We start from the raw sequence: 19,478 nt of genomic DNA, 5'->3' as shown, positions 1-19,478 counted from the left end.
CTGCCATTCTCTGTGCAGTTCTCCAAAATAACACAGCCGTGTTCTCATTGCAGGAAATATGCCAACAAGAAACTAAGATGTGTTGATTTTTTTTTTTTAAGTTAAACACTTACAGGTCACCTTATTTGTAAGGTCGTAGTAGCTGAATGCAGAGAGAACTCCAGTCAAGCTCGGGAGCCCTCAGCTGTTTCAGGGCTACTAGCATGGGGCCGCATAACATTTGTCCATTTATGTGGGGAGTTGTTACAGTGGATTACAGGCAGTGTTCTGAGGAGTCCCCACAATGGCTGTCTCCTGACAGAAAGGTCAAGAATCCAGTAGTTGTTCAGGCACAAGACTGGATGTCTCAACAGTGCTGATCTTGGAGTCCAGAGAGCTGCTGTCTTCAGTCTGTTGCAATCCCAAAGAAGTAGGTTCTAGTACCATTGACAGGACGCCGCAGCAACAGAATGGCTGAATTTGCCAGCGAGAGTGAGGTCAAGCAGGGAAGAGCGAAAGAAAAGCTACCTTCTCCCATGTTGTTTGATGTGGGGTGCCATCAGAAGGGGTGGCCCAGGTTGAGGTGACTCTCCCCAGCCAAGAACATTTCTCACAGGCAGCGTGCCCAGATGTGGTCAAGTTGACAGCCAAGATGAGCTATCACACATACGGGTTCGCCCTAACTCACCTTTATTAGTCATAAGGAAGGAACATTATAGCACCTGGAGGTCTTCTGTTTGTGTTTTAAGTGTCATGGCATTTTCAAGCAAACTTTGTCACCCCATCAGTGCCTTCCTTGGATCGATGCACCCCCTTTTCTGTTCTCATGTCACATGTCTCACTCCCCCCATCCTTTCCTCAGCATCTTTTTTTGTCCCTGAACACCTAATAGGAAGCAATGAAGGGAGATGGTGTTTACTGAGGCACTTGTAAGCTGTCTTTAACAGAGACTGCTGACAAGGGGTGGGTTTTCCTGATGTGACTTCTTAGGACTCTGGCAGGACTCTGATGGTAAGCAAGGTTTTAGGGACAACGATGGTGTGCTGTTAGAAATGAGTCTGAGATCTCAGGAAAAAAACCACACAACCCAAAGTAAGTCAGCAAGGTAAAAAAAAAAAAAAATTTACTTCTGTCAAATCGGGCAGGTAAGCACAACCAGTAGGGGTCCTGTTGGGTTCTTATTACCAGCTCAACATGCAGGGGTCTTAAGCTTTAATTCCATGTGTTAGGCAGTCCCACAAGCCTGCTTCTAGGTTGCCAAGCAACTGCTGATGTCATCACCTGCCAATGCCAGAGGCGTGCCAGGTGTGTGCCTGATAAAAATGACCTGCCAGCCTTTTCCTCACTCTTACTCCTACTTCTCCTATGCTCTCCCACCTCTTACCTGTCTCCCTCCCTCCCTCCCCCCCCCTCTCTCTCTCTCTCACACACACACACACACACACACACACACACACACACACACACACACGGCTCTGTCCCAGCCTGTCTGCCTCTCCACATGTCCAATCATCTCCTACCTCTTCTCCAGCTTCCTCCAACCTTCCCTTCTCCCCAAAATAAACTTCCTTCCCTTATACCATGTATGTTGCGTGGTGGCATCTTTATTTATATAACACTATTGTCAGTTTGGCCGTGCGCTCTTAAGCACATGGCTGACTCAGAACAGACAGCGTTGAAGAGAAGGGAACAGCTTGATCCCATGAGTGCTGGCCCTGAAGGGACGTGAGTTTCTGCCAGGAGGCTTCTTTACAACTTTTAAGTGGAATTTTGTCTTATTTAACCCTTTGATGGAAAACACAGTTCATTTGCTTATATTTCCCACAATCTGAGGTCTTCAGGGGTATACACATTTCACTAGGTATATAATGACAGCAGGCCTAAACTAACAATAAGACCCCTAACTAAAGTGCTGACTCATTCAGACACCAGACACAAGAGGTGTGAACAGGTTCAGTGTGGACACCCTTGAGCAAGCGCAGGCAACAACAAGGCAGCCTGCCTTCTATCTAACGCTTGGTGCCGGCCACGCAGTGCTAGCAGCAAGGCGGAGGACAGAGGAGACCTGGCCACCGCGGGATTATAAGAACTGCGGCTGCTGTGTGCATTGGCATGGGGCATGTGGTCATGGCGCCTGTGTGTGTCTGTGTTACTGAATACAGTGTGAGGTTCAGCATCCCCTGCGCTGCAGGCCGCCACAGGGGCCCTGCAAGCCGCCACAGGGGCTCGGGGGAGTGGCCCTGGGTCCCAGCTCCAGCTCCGGGGAGAGTACCCTGAAAAACAAATTCTATCAGTTTGGAGAGATCTGGCCTCTGCCCCTCCCTCTGCCCGTCTTTTTGTGGTAGTCAGCCCATGGACAGGCAAAGCTGAGGGCAGGCGTGTTTGATGGAATGGAAAGGCTCATCTGTTGCTGGTCAGAAAGAACCCCACAGGTGTTGGTGTAACGCACTTGGTAATACTCAAGTATTCTATGTGCGCACACGTGATGAGCAGACTTCCCACTGTAGGCCATAATGGCAGAGGTTAGATGTGCAACTGCAGGCCAGAGGAAAAGATGTTTCTTCCTTGCCTAGTCACATCTATCACCAGGTAATAGAAAGTATTCCTCCCCCACCCCCCAGGAAGTACTATTTTATTGGTTCTTTGGGATTTTCACATCATACAGTCAGGTCACACTTCCCAATTCTTCCATATCTCATGTCTGTGTCCCCCCCAACCCCTGCTCCCCTCTCCTAGTCCCGCCCCTGTCCCCCTCCCCTTCCCTTGTGACCTCCTCACAAACAAACAAGCAGAAAAGGTCCAGCTTGTGTTGTCCATATATACTTACGGGAGCATGGTCAAACGCCCAGTGGCCAGCCCCCCAAAGAAAGACAAGTCCTCCTCCAGCTGCACCCCCTGCCAGAAGCCATCACTCGTAGGGAGCTACTCTTTAGCACCCTTATCACACTTTATAAGAGTTCTCTTTAAAAAAAAAAGTTCTCTTTGATGGCTTCCTGTTTTGGCTGTTACTTTTGCAGGGAGGGACTGAGGGGAGGGACTGTCACAGAAGCCTTGTATGTCCCTCCTTTTCATCTGTGCATCTGCAGACAATGGCATCGCTGCCAAAGTAGCTTCCCTGTTCTGTACAGTCAACTGAAGCTGGGACCATGGACTTCCTCAGGGTTTCCGGCAACAGCACAGACTATGAACATGGCTTCCTGCTGCAGCAGGACCATGGGTCCAGACATCACTATGGCCTCACTGGGCAGCGCAGGCCCCTCACATCAATGTGGTCCCTGGAGGCAGCAGGGCCCGCAGACATCAACATGGCTTCAAGACTGCTGCATGGAACACAGACACCCACATGGCCTTCTGTGGTTAACATGGGCCATGGACATCAACACAGACCCTGGCTGCATAGGAGCACAGGCCCTGATGTGGCCCTCAGCGGCATCATGGACCATGGTGTTTCCTCAAGGAGGTCCAATCCAGAAAGTGAACGGCTCCCCATCTCGGGGGCTCAGCCATTGCCCAGAGAGCCAGGGCAATCCAGTGGCTGGGCAGTGTGTGTGTGTGTGTGTGTGTGTGTGTGTGTGTGTGTGTGTGTGTGTGTGTTCTCACATCGTCACTGCCACCAGGACTCCAGTGCCGAGTCACAGCACACACATTGCTCTCCTCGTCCCCAGATCACACTCGTTCTGTGCAGTGGCCCCTGCAGGCCGGGGACAGCCTTCGTCTGTGCTGAGCGTATGCTTTTAGTTCTCAACTAACACATCTCACCAGTCTGGCTGTGTAGACTGAGGAAAATAGCGTATTCCTCCAGCAGGTGCACCCTCCCCTCTTTGTCAAACTGACCCCAAGTTGGCAGCCCAGGCTGTAGTCACTTCAGTAAATTAAACCACTGGTGGTGGCAGGCGACCATGGCGTCCAGACGAATCAGGGTTTGTGCATAGTTCAGTCCTTCTCTTTGTAGATGAATCTAGTTTAGCGACTGCTAAATCAGTTTATTGTTAAATATTATATGGAAACTAATACTGAATATTTTCAAGGTACTAAATTTGGCCCTGTCTTAAGGCTGATCCATTCACTGCCTGTCTTGACACCTGCAAAGACATCCTCACTTGTCTCAAAACAAAGCAAAACAAAACATTAAAAACAACAAAACAAAACCAAAAAAAAAAAAAAAAAAAAAAAGGTATATGGGAAGGATAAAAAATAATGTACACAGATAAATAAAGCTGGAAGTAGCTGTGTGGTGCAATGGATAGCGCATTAGACTTCTAGGACAGAGCGCAGGGTGACTTGGGGAGAGCTGAGGAATAGAAGGACCTGAGGGGACAGGAGCTCCACAGGAGAGCAACAACAAACCTGGGCCCGGGGGGCGGGGGGGCTGCAGAGACTGATGCACCAACCAAGGACCACGCGTGGCGAAGACCTAGACCCTCTGCCCAGGTGGAGTCGATAGGCAGCTCAGTCTCCTTGTGGGCCCCATAATATGGGGAGCAGGGGCTGCCTCTGACACGGACCCTGTTACCCACTCATTGATCGCTTCCCCCGCGCGGGGCAGCCATGCCAGGCCACAGAGGAAGAGGATGCAGGCAGTGCTGAGACTTGAGAGGCTGGGGTTAGATGGTAGGGGAGGAGGGCTCCCCCTTTCTGAGGACTAGGGAGAGGAGAAGAAGGGGACTACAATCGGGATATAAAGTGAATAAATTACAAATAAACAAACCCGGGGCTGGAGAGGTGGCTCGGAAGTTAAGAGCACTGTCTGTCCTTCCAAAGGTCCTGAGTTCAATTCCCAGCAACCACAGGGTGGCTCACAGCCATCTACAACGAGAGCTGGTGCCCTCTTCTGGTGTGCAGGCACACATGTGGGCAGAATATTATATACATAATAAATAATAAATCTTTTAAAAAATAAATAAACAAATAGTATAAAAAAAGAAATAAAGCTGGGTGTGATGGTATCCGCTTGTGGTCAGAGTGCTCAGGAGGCAGAGGGAAAGAAGATCAGGAGTTCCAGTCAGCGGCAGCTGCACAGCGAGCGTGAAGCAGCCTGGGCTACAAGAGACTGATTCTGCGATCAACAGCAGGTGCTGGGAACATGTCCTTTATTTCGGGCCACTACCACGTCAGCACTGAGCAGGGCTGTTCTTCCAGAGGACCCGGGTTCAATTCCCAGCATTCACATGGTGGTCCACAACTGTCTGTGACTCCGGTTCCCTCTTCTGATCTCCTCAGGCACCAGGAACACACTTGGTGCACAGACGTACATACAGGCAAAACATTTTTTCAGTGTGTGCCACCACACCTCCTGAACAACAAGGCCCATTTGCCCTCACTTAGGCTTCTGTCTGTGGAGTCTGGTGGCCACCGCTTGGGACCTGATAAGGATTTATCCTATCCCATCTTGGTTTTCATCATATCAAGACCTTGGGTCTCAGTTTTGGAGGAGGTTGCTTCATTCAGCTGATCAAGAGAGACGGGAGAGTCATAGCTGAGTGTCGAGATGCAGAAGCACTGAGCATCCCAGACATGGCTCTTTCCAGCTTGTGTTGTCTATCCTATGGTGTTGGACGACACATAGGCTGTATCGCCTTGCTGTAATGTAAGGGGAAAGTGGAGAGTAGGGCAAATAGATGTCCCGTGTGGAGGGCTAGTGGGGAGGACTTGGGCCCAGCCTCTCTCAGCTCTCACAAGAGTAAGCTGGTCCAGAGTGCCAAAGCATGCCCACAGGACCACACTCTCCATGGAATGTTTAATCCCACTAACCAAAGGTTTGTGTATGGATTTGGGGGCTCCTGTTGGCTGATCCACCAGACCTCACAACTGCTCCCTACAGCTGCTGCCCAGATCCAATGCACGCCTGTGTCCACTCCAATATACTGTGGTAACTTCTCTTAGTGATGCTCTGGACCGCTAAGTACTTCCCATGGTGGTCTGACTTGAAAGAGGCTAGAACTGGGATGCTAGCCCGCTTCGTTCATACAGGCTGCAATTATTGAGAACGCATGGAGCGTTCTCAGGAGCGTAACAGCCTGTGTTTAGGAGTTGGGAGGCCACGATTCAAGTTCTAGCTTTGGGTAGACCCGCACAGTTCACCTCTAGAGCTCAGAGAGGTCTCGTAGTTCGGGCACGCTCCACCAGGTGGCTCTGAAGACCAGGAGAGCTGTCTGCGAAGCTTTCGACAGAAGAACTGAGTCTTGAAAGACTGCAAATGTAATGCTAACGGCAGAACAAGGGCTGGCGGATTTGTGCTGCTCTGCGGGAAGCTCCGGAAAGAAGTGATTTGAGCCAGACCCCTGATTTTGGGCAAACTCAAGGTTTGGGGGCGCAGGAATTGAAGAACGAAATACATACAGTTCAAAGGCACATGAGGTACTACTAATTGCTCTAGAAAGAGAAGGCTAGGTTTCTAGGGTCCGGATGACTCCTAGCCTCCAGGGGGATACTTGGCCAAGTTCAGGGCCACCACTCTCAGGATCCTCACGCCCCGCTTCTTGGGCGCCCCGACCACGCCCCGTTCTCGGCCACGCCTCTCAGGCGCCCTGGCCGCGCCCCGTTCTTGGCCACGCCCCTCCCAGAGCCCGCCGCTGAGGCTGGCGGCGCCTGCCCCTAAGGGGAAACAGCTAAGTCCCCGCAGCCGCCCTACGGTGCCCGTGGAGCCCTACGAGCCCCGCAGGTAACAAGGGCAGGTTGAGCGGACCGTCCCAGCTACTCTGAAACCGAAAGTGGCTCAGGCCGGCAGGAGGCGTGAGTTACCGTAGCGGGCCGACCGAGACTACCTGGGAAACCCGCACCCGGCCCCGGGGCACTTTTGCAACGCTTGCAAGCAGAGCAGTTTAACCTGAGCTTAATGCCAGGGACTCAAACCTACACCGGTGCTATAGCGTGTACTCGTTTGGAGACAGCACCCGATTTTCCAGAAGGTGAGTTCCAGATTTCAGTAGACCCAGGCGCCTAGAGGTGAGCACCCAGAGCAGGATGGGCGGAGGCAGTTCTCACACCACTGCTAGACGCCCTTGCTACCCAACTGCAGGGTCTGACAGTTCTGAGGACTCTTGTTGCAGGTCCCTCTGGGGCCGCTTTGGTTGGCTTCTTTCTTCCTCAGCCTCTACATTCTGCCCTGCTGACTTTCCATATTTGGTTATTTCAGATTTACTTTCGTGAGAACTCAGTTATCTCCCCGTGGCAGGCGCAGGGCTGGTCGGAGTTTGGTTGTGGGCTGAGGTCCAGGAAATGAGGAGAGGCTCCCTTCTCCCCGACCCTCTGCGCCTGTGAGGAGACATCCAGCCACCAGCTTATTGCACTGGATTTTGAGCATAGGTGAAAACTGGATTACAGCCAAAGAGGACAGTTCCTTTTTCCAGGAACATATGCGTTTTTAAAGTGTTCAGGAAGAGTTAAAATGGAAAGAAATTGGCTAAAGCATTTCTGAGAGTAGAACTTGTTGGGTGTGTGAGAGATAATTTTAGATAGCAAAAGCCTGGATTAACAGGACTTTTCCAATCCAGTTGCCACTGTCTGATCTGCCTCATACAGCCCAAAGCCAGATATGTTAACACAGCTGAGGGTTTGGATAAAAAACCTGCCACCTTGGACAACTGATTTGAACAACAGCAACAAAACAAAACAAACAAACAAACAAAAAACCCAAAAAGCCAGAAATTACAGAAGGGGCAACAGTGTCTGGGAGATAAAGGTTTCTTCATGTGGTGAGTTCAGGACTGTAGTTTCCCTGGGTCTCTTTGTTGGGCCAGCTGTGAGAATGGGCTGTGACAAAGAAGGGTGGCTCTCTCGGGGTCCCCGGCCGAGGCCTGTGGTATTGGGAGAAGAGTGGCAACGTCAGTGGAGAACCCGCTGGATGTGGGTGGATGACGCAGGAGCCCAGACACTGGGAGTGGGAGCTTTCGTTTCTGGGTGTCTCGGGGTGACTTACAAAGTGGGGCGGCAAAGCCTCCGAGCCAGCCAGTGCTATCAGACCAGCAGGAGGAGCCAGCCTTACTTAGTCACAACCTCCCCTTTACTGAGGAGGACCTTGAAGAAGAAAAGAGCTGCTGGGTGTAAAGCTGGTCCCTTTCAACCAGTGTGCCCACCGCTCATGTCACTGTGTTCTCATTTTGTCCCCCCACGACATCCCTGTGGGTCAGGGTGACCTTCCACATCCCCCAGGCTCTGAGGGGAAGCACCGAGTGTCAATACCCTCCCCCCAGCTCTGCTGCTGGGCAGCGTTGTTCTGCTTCAGGTCTGTCATCTTGGTTTCTCAGCGCCACAACTGCCTACCTCCCCTCTAGTCTGAGGGGTCAGCAAAAGGACCCAGTGTCCCATAAGTGCCCAGAGCATCCATTCCCAGCAACATGGGTGAAGCTCTGCTGGAGATGGCCCCTGCCATTATGGGAACAAATGCTGCTCTGTCCGTTCAGCCAGCCAAGTGACTGGGGACAAGGCCTCAGTCCGATTTTGTTTGTAGCCTGGAATCTGGCATTGGTTAGCCTAAAAAGATGCTAGCTGAACTGCCCTCATCTTATTTGGGGTGTGTCTCCCAGCTACGGAGGGCGGGTGTTAGTGAGGGTCGATCCTAGGAATCAGAGTAAAGATGCTACAAATAGCCAATCACATCAGACCAGCTTCTCCCTCCCAGGGAGAGGGGAGAGATTCCACCTGACTGCAAGCTAGAACTCAGAAGTGATGGGAAAAGTCTCACAGCGAGGAATGGGCAGGACCCAAGCCTGAGCCTTCTGACTCAACTCCTATGTTCTTTCCAGTAAATGTTGACTAGAGGCCAAGATTCTTTGGCCAGCGATAGCAGAACCAGTGAGCTCTTGGCCCAGAACTACAACCCTAAAGACTTAACAAAACAGAGGAAGGGGGCACAGGGACAGCCTCTAAGCACTTCCTCTGCCTGGGTCCTAGATTTCCCAGGGTTCTTCTCAGCGAGAGCTGGTGCTTCTTCTACAGGGTTGTGGTCAAGGGGGGAGGGGTGGCAGGTGGGATATCTGGCAGCATCTTAGAGACACGGAAAGGTGATCTATCCTAGTGGACAAAAAAAGAAACCCCAAGGGCGGGGGTGCCTGCCACCGCCGCCACCACTGCAGGGATCGGGCCAGCATTAGTGTGTCGCTTTGCTGAGAGAAAAGTACTTGAGGAATTCCTACGTCTGTACGGCCTCCGGCAAGCCTTGTCTAATGAGGAAGTAGAATGGCAGACCTGGAAATAAAAGTGAAAACAGTCACTTGGCTCTGACAGAAACTAGTCCCCAGCACAGTTTGCACATTAGTATCTGTAGGCAGCAGGCTGTGATTTCTAGCAAGAGCACTGTGCACCCCATTCTGCTGTGCCCTGGGCGGTGCACTCAGATGTACAGGTGGGTCTTCCTCATCAGACAGCCCAGAGGACAGCTCTCCTTTCAGCAGCTTGTGTTGAGTCACTTTCCCTAACTTCTTCCCTCAAGGCCAACCCAGTCAGAAACCTCCACCTTCATGAAGAATGTCCTGTCTGACTTCTCCCCTCTGCTGCTCCCTGCTCCTCAGCCTTCTGTATGCTGCTGTTGACCTGGAAGGCCCTGTGTTTCCCAAAGTTCCTCATCTCCCGTGTTCACTAGAAGCCTCTGGAAAGAGCTGTCTGCTCTTCTGCCTCACTGGGTTCCCTGCGCCTGCTGCGCTGCTCAGAGGCCTTAGGAGGATTCCTGAGGTCTGATAATCCTCTGTCGCCAGCAGGCGCCTCGCAGCTGTCCTCCAGTCTGCCCATCAGCCAGTCTCCTTGGAGCCCGCCCTGTCCCCGCTGGCATTCCCAAATGTGGTTGTGTCAGGAAGCTGATTTTTCTGTCCTGGAGTTCTTTGCCACTCTAAGGCTTGAAACCTACTCTTACACTTGGCTTCTGTAGTTCCGGCCACCTTGGTTGACGTGGTGTCTCAGAGGCTCTCTAGACGCTCACGTCAGCCACTTCTTCCTTCCAGTTCTCCCAACTGTCGTAGAGCCTGCTGCAGTGTCACTGACCAGGCTCAGAGCCTCTTTCCTAGACGGCCTGAAATACCCATTTATTGCCTTCAGGCTCCAGGTGTGCCTCTGTTCTCTTTTCCTTTCCACACTGCTCCAGGGGCATGTCCTTAAGACTCAGCCTGGTTAGGGGGTCTCCTTAAGACTCAGCCTGGCTAACACACATGGCCTTTGCTACATCAGAGTGGAGCTGTGGGTTCAAATCTGGATTGCTTTCTTTTATTTTTGAAACAAAAATCTCACTACATAGTTCAGGCTGCCCTTGAACTCAGTATGTAGGCCAGCCTGGCCCATACTTGGCAACAACCTTCCTCCTGGCCTCGGCCTCCCAAACGCTGAAATTGTGGGTATTTGGTGGCCCAGCAAGTAGTCAAGAAGTACAGAAGTAGTTTTGACTTTCTGGGTGTGTCTATGTGACCAAGGCAAGTTGCCCAACGCTCCTGAGCATCTGTAGTTCCTGCTTCGAAGAGGTGGTGATATCTCCCAGCTGTGGCTGCCGGACGGGTGAGATGAGCCAGTCTGCACACCCAGCCCAGTGCCTCAGAGCTCAGAGACTGTGTGATGGCACCGGAGCTGTAAGATCTCTGGAGAGTTGGGGAATGGACGCCTGGCCTAAAGTCATTCAGGGTTAAATAAAAAGCAAACACAGACTAGCAGGTGTGTCATGTGCCAGGGTAGCCAGGTCACTTCTCAGTCTAGGCCAGAGGCCTCAGGAGCAAGGGTAGGTGGGTTCGGGGGGGTCGGGGTGGGGGCACAACGGGGATTAGCTAGACTGAGTCCAGGTCAGGTTCAGAGGCCGAGGCTCAGGGTCTGGGGCCAGGATTCTAGGTCCTGGACCTGGGATTCTAGACTCAAACCAGGCTGCAACTTCGAGGACAAATAGCATTTGGTAGGAGAGGGAAATAAAGTAGATTAGAGAAGCAAACCAGAGGCTCCAGGTCACCAGCAGCAGCAGCAGCAGGACCAGGCCGACGTGTCTCCATTCTTCCTTGTTCAGATGTGTGGCTGGAGGGGGAGGGGAGCATGGGGCTGAGGGGGAGGGGAGCATGGGGCTGAGGGGGAGGGGAGCATGGGGCTGAGGGGGAGGGGAGCATGGGGCTGAGGAGAAGAGCATGGGGCTGAGGGGGAGGGGAACATGGGGCAGGAGGGGGAGGGGAGCATGGGGCTGGAGGGGGAGGGGAGCATGGGGCTGAGGGGGAGGGGAGCATGGGATTGAGCTAAACAGGTATGGCAGAGAGCCTTCTGAGAAAAAAGCTGGGAGCACACCTCGGTACGGACGGATGGCCTAGGGAACCTTGTTGTAGCTCCCAAATCAGCTACAACAAAAGACAAAAACAAAAAACAAAAAAACCCAGCAGGGCTAGGGAGATGGCTCTGCAGTTGAGAGCACTGGCCACTCTTGTAGAGGATCAGAGTTCAGTTCCCAGCACCTACGTGGAAGGCTGCTCTTGATGGTCTGGGACTCATGTTTCAAAAGATCCGATGTCCTCTTCTGGGCTCCGCAATTCGATGCTGGCAAAACACTCACACACATAAAAATAAATGTTGGTTTTTTTTTTTTTTAAAGAAACTGAGCAAAATGACAAGACTAGGAAATCAGGTGTGGTTTGAGGGACGTGGGCAGACACGGGTGTCCAGCTGACTTTGTAGCTAGGGAAGAGAATGGACGTTCACCTACAGGTAATTCTGCAGAAAGCCGTCAGGGCAGAGCGCTCCGCTCCATTTTGGACGTGGTGACTGACTTCGGACTGTTTGAGGTCTGCAGTGGTGCAGGTCAGTCTCTAGGGAGGGTGTCCGGGTTCAAAGGGAAGGGTGGGCCTCATCACAGCAGTGTGCACCGTCCTCTGCGCCGCTCAGCGTGGCTTCAAGGAAGCTATACAACGTTCTTACGTAGCTGCTGTTAAATCTGCCCAGTCCAGGGGTTCACTGTGTCCCATGCTGCCTGGAAGACCAGAATGACCAGTGAGTGGTACTGGTGAAGTCACGAGTGGCACTCAGGAGAGAAGTCCGGGGGTGGCAGGAGCGCAACTTCTTCTAGGGATGCCGAGGCTGTGTGTAAAGGAGAGACATGGAGATGTGGAGTGGGCAGGGACCCTGGGGACAGCTGAGAGTGGCAGGATAGCCCACCCATGGACCCTGGGGACAGCTGAGAGTGGTGGGATAGCCCACCCAGGAATCCTGGGGACAGCTGAGAGTGGTGGGATAGCCCACCCAGGAATCCTGGGGACAGCTGAGAGTGGTGGGATAGCCCACCCAGGAATCCTGGGGACAGCTGAGAGTGGCGGGATAGCCCACCCATGGACCCTGGGGACAGCTGAGAGTGGCGGGATAGCCCACCCATGGACCCTGGGGACAGCTGAGAGTGGCGGGATAGCCCACCCATGGACCCTGGGGACAGCTGAGAGTGGCGGGATAGCCCACCCATGGATCCTGGGGACAGCTGAGAGTGGCGGGATAGCCCACCCATGGACCCTGGGGACAGCTGAGAGTGGTGGGATAGCCCACCCAGGAATCCTGGGGACAGCTGAGAGTGGCGGGATAGCCCACCCAGGGACCCTGGGGACAGCTGAGAGTGGCGGGATAGCCCACCCATGGATCCTGGGGACAGCTGAGAGTGGCGGGATAGCCCACCCGTGGACCCTGGGGACAGCTGAGAGTGGCGGGATAGCCCACCCATGGACCCTGGGGACAGCTGAGAGTGGCAGGATAGCCCACCCATGGATCCTGGGGACAGCTGAGAGTGGCAGGATAGCCCACCCGTGGACCCTGGGGACAGCTGAGAGTGGCGGGATAGCCCACCCAGGGATCCTGGGGACAGCTGAGAGTGGCGGGATAGCCCACCCATGGACCCTGGGGACAGCTGAGAGTGGCAGGATAGCCCACCCATGGACCCTGGGGACAGCTGAGAGTGGCAGGATAGCCCACCCATGGACCCTGGGGACAGCTGAGAGTGGCAGGATAGCCCACCCATGGACCCTGGGGACAGCTGAGAGTACAGAGGCATTGGCTTTCCTCAGTCCTGTGAGAGAGACTTGGGACTGAATGCTGAAGGATGGAGCTGGCTGGTGTGGAGAGGTTGACGGCAAGTGAGCTTGGGTGGGAAGCCACCACAGGCAGTGCCCAGGAGTACCCAGCTGAAATTCGAGGTTACCTCTGCAGCCCGGGTGAGAGGGCTGGGGCAGATGGGGGGAGGGGGGGGGGATGCACGGAGACACACAGGTGTGGTGGCAGGAAGCCGAGGCTGTTCTGCTCTGTTGACTTCTGTGCTTTTCTGTGCTGTAGGAAGTGAAGTTTCCCCGGAGAGGCTGGAGGGAGTGGTCAAGGCTTGTAGATAAGAGAAAAGTTTGAAATAGATATTGAAAACACGGAGGGGTGAAAGCAAAAGGTTGGCCTCATACTGTCGCCACAGTGAGCTTGCCTGGCAAATGGGATTTGAGACCCAGCGCTTCATATAGTGAACACCTCGGGTTGTGGGATCCTAGATGAGAGCCCCCCTGGACTTTGGTTGACTGGACTGTTGCCCGTCTGTCTGTGTATGCCCTTCCCGGCTGTTTACTATTCACCCAGGCTCTGAGGCTAGGCTTCCTCTTTGGGAGTGGAGAACATAATTCAGGGTTCAGTCTCTCTGCCTGCAGCCCACCCCATGTCAGCCGCCGTTAGCCAGCCTTGCTGTACCTGTGTGATTTCAAGGCGTACAGATAGCTGGCATAAAAAGTCTTGGGCCCTGCTGCGGTGTGTGCTCTGTGGTACAGAGGCCACTGCTGGCTAGGAAGTGGCATCTGCTCTTCTCGGGCGGCCCTCGGCACTTGTACATACGGTGCTGTTATTTGGGTAAGGAACTCGGAGAGCAAAGGCGTGACCATGTGACAGGTGGACCCAAGCGCTGCGCAGAGGGCTGCAGTGGGGCTGGGGTGGCTGGCAGCATTGGGTTTCTGTGTTGGCTGTTGAGGTGTCCTGGAGGCAGAGGAGCAGGAGGGCGTGGCAGGCGGAGCAGCGAGCAGAGGGCAATTCTGCTGCTGAAGGGCACACAGGGCCGTCGTGGCTGGAGTAGAAAATGGGGACATAGAATGAGGGTCTCGGCCCAGCAGCCCTGGCTTCTAAGGACACTGGCCCCTACCCTGAGTGTCAAGGGGCCTAGGGGAGCTGAACAGCAGCAGAGCCAACTTCTGTTTTTCTTTTTTCAAAGATTATAATACTTAATTTCTCACTTCCCTTTTTGCCCTCCCAACCTTCCCACGTACAGCTCCTTGCTCTCTTTCAAATCCCTGGCCTCTGTTTCATTGTTACATGCATCTCTGTAGCTGTACACATAACCCGCTCCGTCTGTATAATGTTGCTCGTACATATGTTTTCAGGGCTGACTGTTTGGTATCGGACATCTGACTGGTGCCCACTCTCAGCATTCCTGAGTTTTCTCTAGTTCATTGTGTGGGGCTGAGTCCTCACGCCCCACCCTGACCCCCAACTTCAGTACTTGGTGTTTTGCGATAGAAAAGAGCCAAGGATAAAGCCCAGGCTATAGCCCCAGCCGAGAAGATGAGGCGTGAGGTGGTGACCTTTCACCGGGCTGTGGAAGAACTAGCCGGAGCAGGTGGAGTGGGCGTGGCGTGCTAGGCTTGGGCGAGGTCCTGGACATGGAGCTGGGGTTCGAGGGAAGAGCTCAAGTTGCATAGGAGCAGAGCAACTGGGGGCTGAGACACGAAGATGCCTGGGCTCCAGAGCGAGCGAGTTCAAAGCTAACCTGGGCAGCTTGGTGAGACCGCCATCTCAAATTGTGAAAATGGTGAGAGAAAGTCAGACAGGCTCAACGAGAGAGGATTTCCTTAGCATATGCAAGGCCTTCCATCCAATCACCCGCAAGCGTGCATACACATTCTGGAAGTTACTTCCTAGACATATGTATAAGGTGTTTATGAAACATAAATGAGGGGTTTTTTTAAATTTAAACTTGGATCCCATTTCCAAAATATCTTGTTACGTATATACAAATGCTTCAAAACTCCAAAATTTTAAAAATAAGTTAAAATTCAAAATCTAAACGCACTCTCACCCCCAAGTGCTTTGGATCAAGAATGAGCAATCTGTGCTTAAATATCTACTTCACAGCCTGGAGAGATGACTTGGTGGTTAAAAAGCACTTGCTGCTCTTGTAGAGGACCTGGGTTCATTTCCAAGCACCCACTGGCAGCTCAACAGCCGTCCATTAACGCCAGGTCTAGGGTGTCTAGCACCCTCCTGTGGCCTCTGTAGGCATTGCACACACTGCAAACAAAAATCTCTTAAAAATATAAATCTGAGGTGGGCATGGTGGTGCACACCCTTAATCCCAGCACTCAGGGAGGCAGAGACAGGGGGATGACTGTGAGTTCCAGGCTGGCCTGGTCTACAAACTGAGTCCAGGACAGCCAAGGCTACACAGAGAAACTCTGTCTCAAAAAGAAACAAAAACAAAACCATACATACATACATACACACGTACACAAATAAATTAATAAATAAGTCTCTTCCCCACTTATAGCTGTATGATTTGAGGCGAGTTATTTCACTACACAGTTAGTTGAAGCCTAAGTAGAGACTGTAAAAGTGCCAGCTGTAACATGGAGAATCGGGAGACAGGGCCTCAGTTCTCAACCTGTAAGTGGCCATCCCCAAAGAACCATCAGAAAACACAGATATTTTACACTGTGATTCGTAAAAGTAGCAGCGTTACAGTTATGAAGTAGCCGCGTGGGCCCCTGAGGTGTGTCTGGGCAGTAGATCTCCAAGGCCTCTGCCCCCCTCCATGAGGCTGGGCTGTGACTGCCACCTCTGGTCCATCTGCTTTCTCCGTGGGCAAGGCTGGCCCTCCCGCCAGTTAGAAGGGGTTTTCTCCATCTGTCTCTCTCAGAGCACGGCCTCGTTTGCAGCTCGTTTGTGGCCAGCTTCCAGTTTTGGAGATGGGTGTGTGTTACAGAGCTCGGACAGAGGCATCGCTGAAAAGATGGAGCTGGGATCTGGCCTTTGGTAGCTGAACACCACCAGGAGTCAAGCTGAAGCTTCCGGGTATCAGAGGACGCCTTCCGAAATGCCCAATGGGAGCCTTGGATAGTACTGAACCCATGTCTACTGCGTTTTCCCTATATAGATGATTGAGCTTAATTTGTAAATTCATCACAGTAAGGGATGAACAACTAATAATAAGAACAATATGCTATAAAAACTGCCAGTGTCCCGGGGCGCGGTGGCGCACGCCTTTAATCCCAGCACTCAGGAGGCAGAGGCAGGCGGATCACTGTGAGTTCGAGGCCAGCCTGGTCTACAAATTGAGTCCAGAACAGACAAGGCTACACAGAGAAACACTGTCTCGAAAAAAGCGAACCAACCAAAAACAAAAAAACAAGAAACCTTGCCAGTGTCATTACCTGTTTATGTGCAATAAACTTATCTTGGACAGAAGCTCCGAGGCATCATAGCTGTTAGTCTGATATCAAAAGAGCTGTCGGGTGACTAATGGGAGGGTACACCACAGCTAGTCTGCACAAAGGGAAGGTTCAGACCCCAAGCATAAGATTGGGTGGGAAGGCATAAGATTTCAACATGCTACTAAAAAAATGGTGTGTGCAGCTTAAAACTCATGAATTATTTATTCCTGGAAATTTCTGCTTAATGTTTTGAGACATTGGTTGACCACAGGTAACAGAAACCACAGACAGCAAAACTGCAGATCAGGAAGTCCACTGCACTCTCTGTCCTGTCTTCTGGAGCCTGATTAGAGTGGTCTCCCCTTCCTTCAGAACACCCCCAGACCATGGAAGGCGAACCAGGGGCCCAACCCCCACTTGATTTGTTGTTCTTGCTGCTGCTGCTGTTGCTGCTGCTGCTGTTGTTTGACACAGGGTCTCTCTGTGTAGCCTTGGCTGTCCTGGACTTGCTTTGTAGACCAGGCTGGCCTCGAACTCACAGAGATCCTCCTGCCTCTGCCTCCCGAGTGCTAGGATTACAGGCGTGCGCCACTGCACCCAGCCCAATCCTCACTTAAAAATGCTTCAGAATTCTAAGCTAACTCTAGCATGTTGGTTGTTGACTGTGTGTCCAAGCTCTGTGTCCAAATGGCCACTGGAGTCTCTCGTCCCATGTGCATGTGTCCTGTATGTCCATCTGTGTAGATCTGTACATCTGTGCTGGTAGCCCGACCACTCAATGCAGTGGGGTACCTAGCTGCCTTCAGAAGCAGTCCGGCTTCAGGGCGAGCCTTTTGGTGAGAAATGGGAGCTGTGCACAAGACCAAGGGCAGAGAACTAAGCCTGTCTGGAGAGCCTTGCAGGAAGCAGGATGCTGGGGGGCAGGGTGGGGGAAGAACCTCTAAGATGTGGTCAGCCTTGAGAGCCTAAGAATTCTGTGTCCCCTCAGCCAGGAGGATTGAAGAGGGACAGGCCACAGGCCACCAGTGCAAAGGGCAGGAGGAATATGCTTGTCCCTCACCCCCAGATGGCTCAGCCTCACCCCCAGTTTATTCGGGAGCAGAGTACAGATGTACCCAGGAAGGTAGGGAAGACCAGGTGCTGGGTGTTTTAGTAGGGACACGGATCTGCTGGTGTCTTTGGGAAGGTGTGCCCTAGCTCCGGACATGAGAAGGAGGCGTTCCTGGTGAGGCTGGCGGAGTGGGAGGTTGGGCCCAACTCAGTGGAACATTTGTTCCCAGTACATCTGTAGGGTGGATTCTTAGCAGAGGGATGGTTTCTAACCCTAATCCTGCACAGCAGCTGACTGAACGACTGAGCCATCAGATGGTCCAGTGTAGCTGAGTTCTAAATAATGCACTGGGTAGGGGAACAGACAAGTGTGTTGAAAAGATAAACACAGAAATGAAAACAGAGGCATCAGGTGAACAACTCGGATGGGAAGATGCTGGTCTAAGTAGTCCACTCAGATCAGTGAGGGAATGCTGGTCTAAGTAGTCCACTCCAGATCAGTGAGGGACCCTGACTTAGAAAACAAGGGACAGCTCCTGAAGAATAAGCCCTAAGGTTGACTTCTGAACTGCACATGCACACACACATGTGTGTACAGGTGGGCCTGCATCTGGGGAGGGGAAGAGGGTGGGCTGTGTGGCTGGGGGGACTGCTAGTCTGAGGTTGGCCTGAGGGCAGAACACACCTGCATACACACACACACCTGAACACACATCTGCATACACACACCTGCACACACACACACACACACACACACACACACACACACACACACTCACCACAGCTCTGGCTAGAAGGGAAACGGCTTACTGTAAGGAGCCAGATGCAGAGAGCAGCTCTTGGACTTGTGTAGAGGCAGCAGCAGGTACCAGATGAAAAGTTCCCACATACATCAGGACCTAGAGAAACCCTAGAATTACAAGTGTCCCACTTTCAAGTGCACGCCAGCCAGCAGGGAGCAGTGCCTCCCAGAGGCACAGCAGTGGCCCCAGTCAGTCTTCACAGAATTCCACACAGCCCCTGACAGTCTCTCTGAGTGCTAGGGGAGAGGGTCACAGCAAGACACCACGCTTCAGGGCAGACAGACGGTGAGGAAGCGAGGCATGAGAAGTTGTAAGGCATGGCACGTTTTTGCTGAGCCTCGAGCAGCAGCATCTTTGGGGAAAGGATGTAGGCCATTTTCCCGGAACCCCAAACAGCTCCCGGTGTCTCTCTCTTTCCCCCTTTGATTGGATGCCAGAACCTCTGTCCAGCTGTGGGGCTGACATCCTACATCCAGCCTTGGTTTCTCCGGGGCCCCACGCCCTACATCACATGGGCCTGCCCTGTCCCTTCTCCACCTGGATGGAGTCAGCTTCCTGATGGTTCTCCTGGCCCTGCTGACGCTCCACCATCTACTCTCTGCTCAGCATCTGGAAAGGTCTATTGAGCCACACAGGGCATATCGGTGTGCCCTCAGGGTGAGCCCGAAGGCTCTGCTCCACCTGGCTGTGGCAGTTCGAGCTCCTGCCCTCTCCCACCACCTGTGACACTTGAGGAGCATGGCCTCCCTTCTGCCCCTGGAGCTCCTGGCTCTCACAGCTCCTCTTTCCCCGTTTTCTTCACATTCTATAGTTGCCACCATCACTTGCTCCTGTGTCCCCTCCACCAGCTTATCGATGGCACAGCACCAAGCTGGGCCGTGTATCCTGGTTTTTGGTTTTGGTTTTTTCCTTTTTAAAGATATTAATTTATTTTAATTAATGTGTATGAGTGTTTTTGCTCAAATGTGTATCTGTGCCCCATGCGCATGCCCAGTTCCTGCAGAGATCAGAAGAGGGTATCAGATGCCCCGGAACTGAAGTTATGGATGGTGTGAGCCGTCACGTCGGTGCTGGGATTCCAACATGGTTCCTCTGCAGGAGCTGTCAGTGCTCTGAAGCACTGAGTCGGCCTGCCAGCCCCTTCTAGTCACTTTAGATTCCTGAGCCTGGTAGCCCGCCTTGTCAGGCAGGCATATTATCCTCACAGTGACAGGACATGGACCAGTGGGGTTGGGGTTGCTTCATAATCTTCAGAGCCCTTGAAGCACGC

General features: G+C 52.7%; 1 protein-coding gene across 1 annotated transcript in view; it reads left to right on the top strand.

Annotated features, from left to right (window-relative positions):
- Positions 1-6,835: 6,835 nt before the first annotated feature.
- The window catches only part of Traf5 (TNF receptor associated factor 5), a 52,590-nt gene continuing 39,947 nt past the window's right edge, over positions 6,836-19,478 (top strand). The window contains 1 exon segment of the mRNA XM_051148153.1: positions 6,836-6,887. The gene's annotated coding sequence lies outside the window, so the exon portion shown is untranslated.

Source organism: Acomys russatus, chromosome 6 (assembly GCF_903995435.1).
Source record: "Acomys russatus chromosome 6, mAcoRus1.1, whole genome shotgun sequence".
NCBI lineage: Eukaryota > Metazoa > Chordata > Mammalia > Rodentia > Muridae > Acomys > Acomys russatus.
This window is presented reverse-complemented; position numbering and strand designations above follow the sequence as displayed.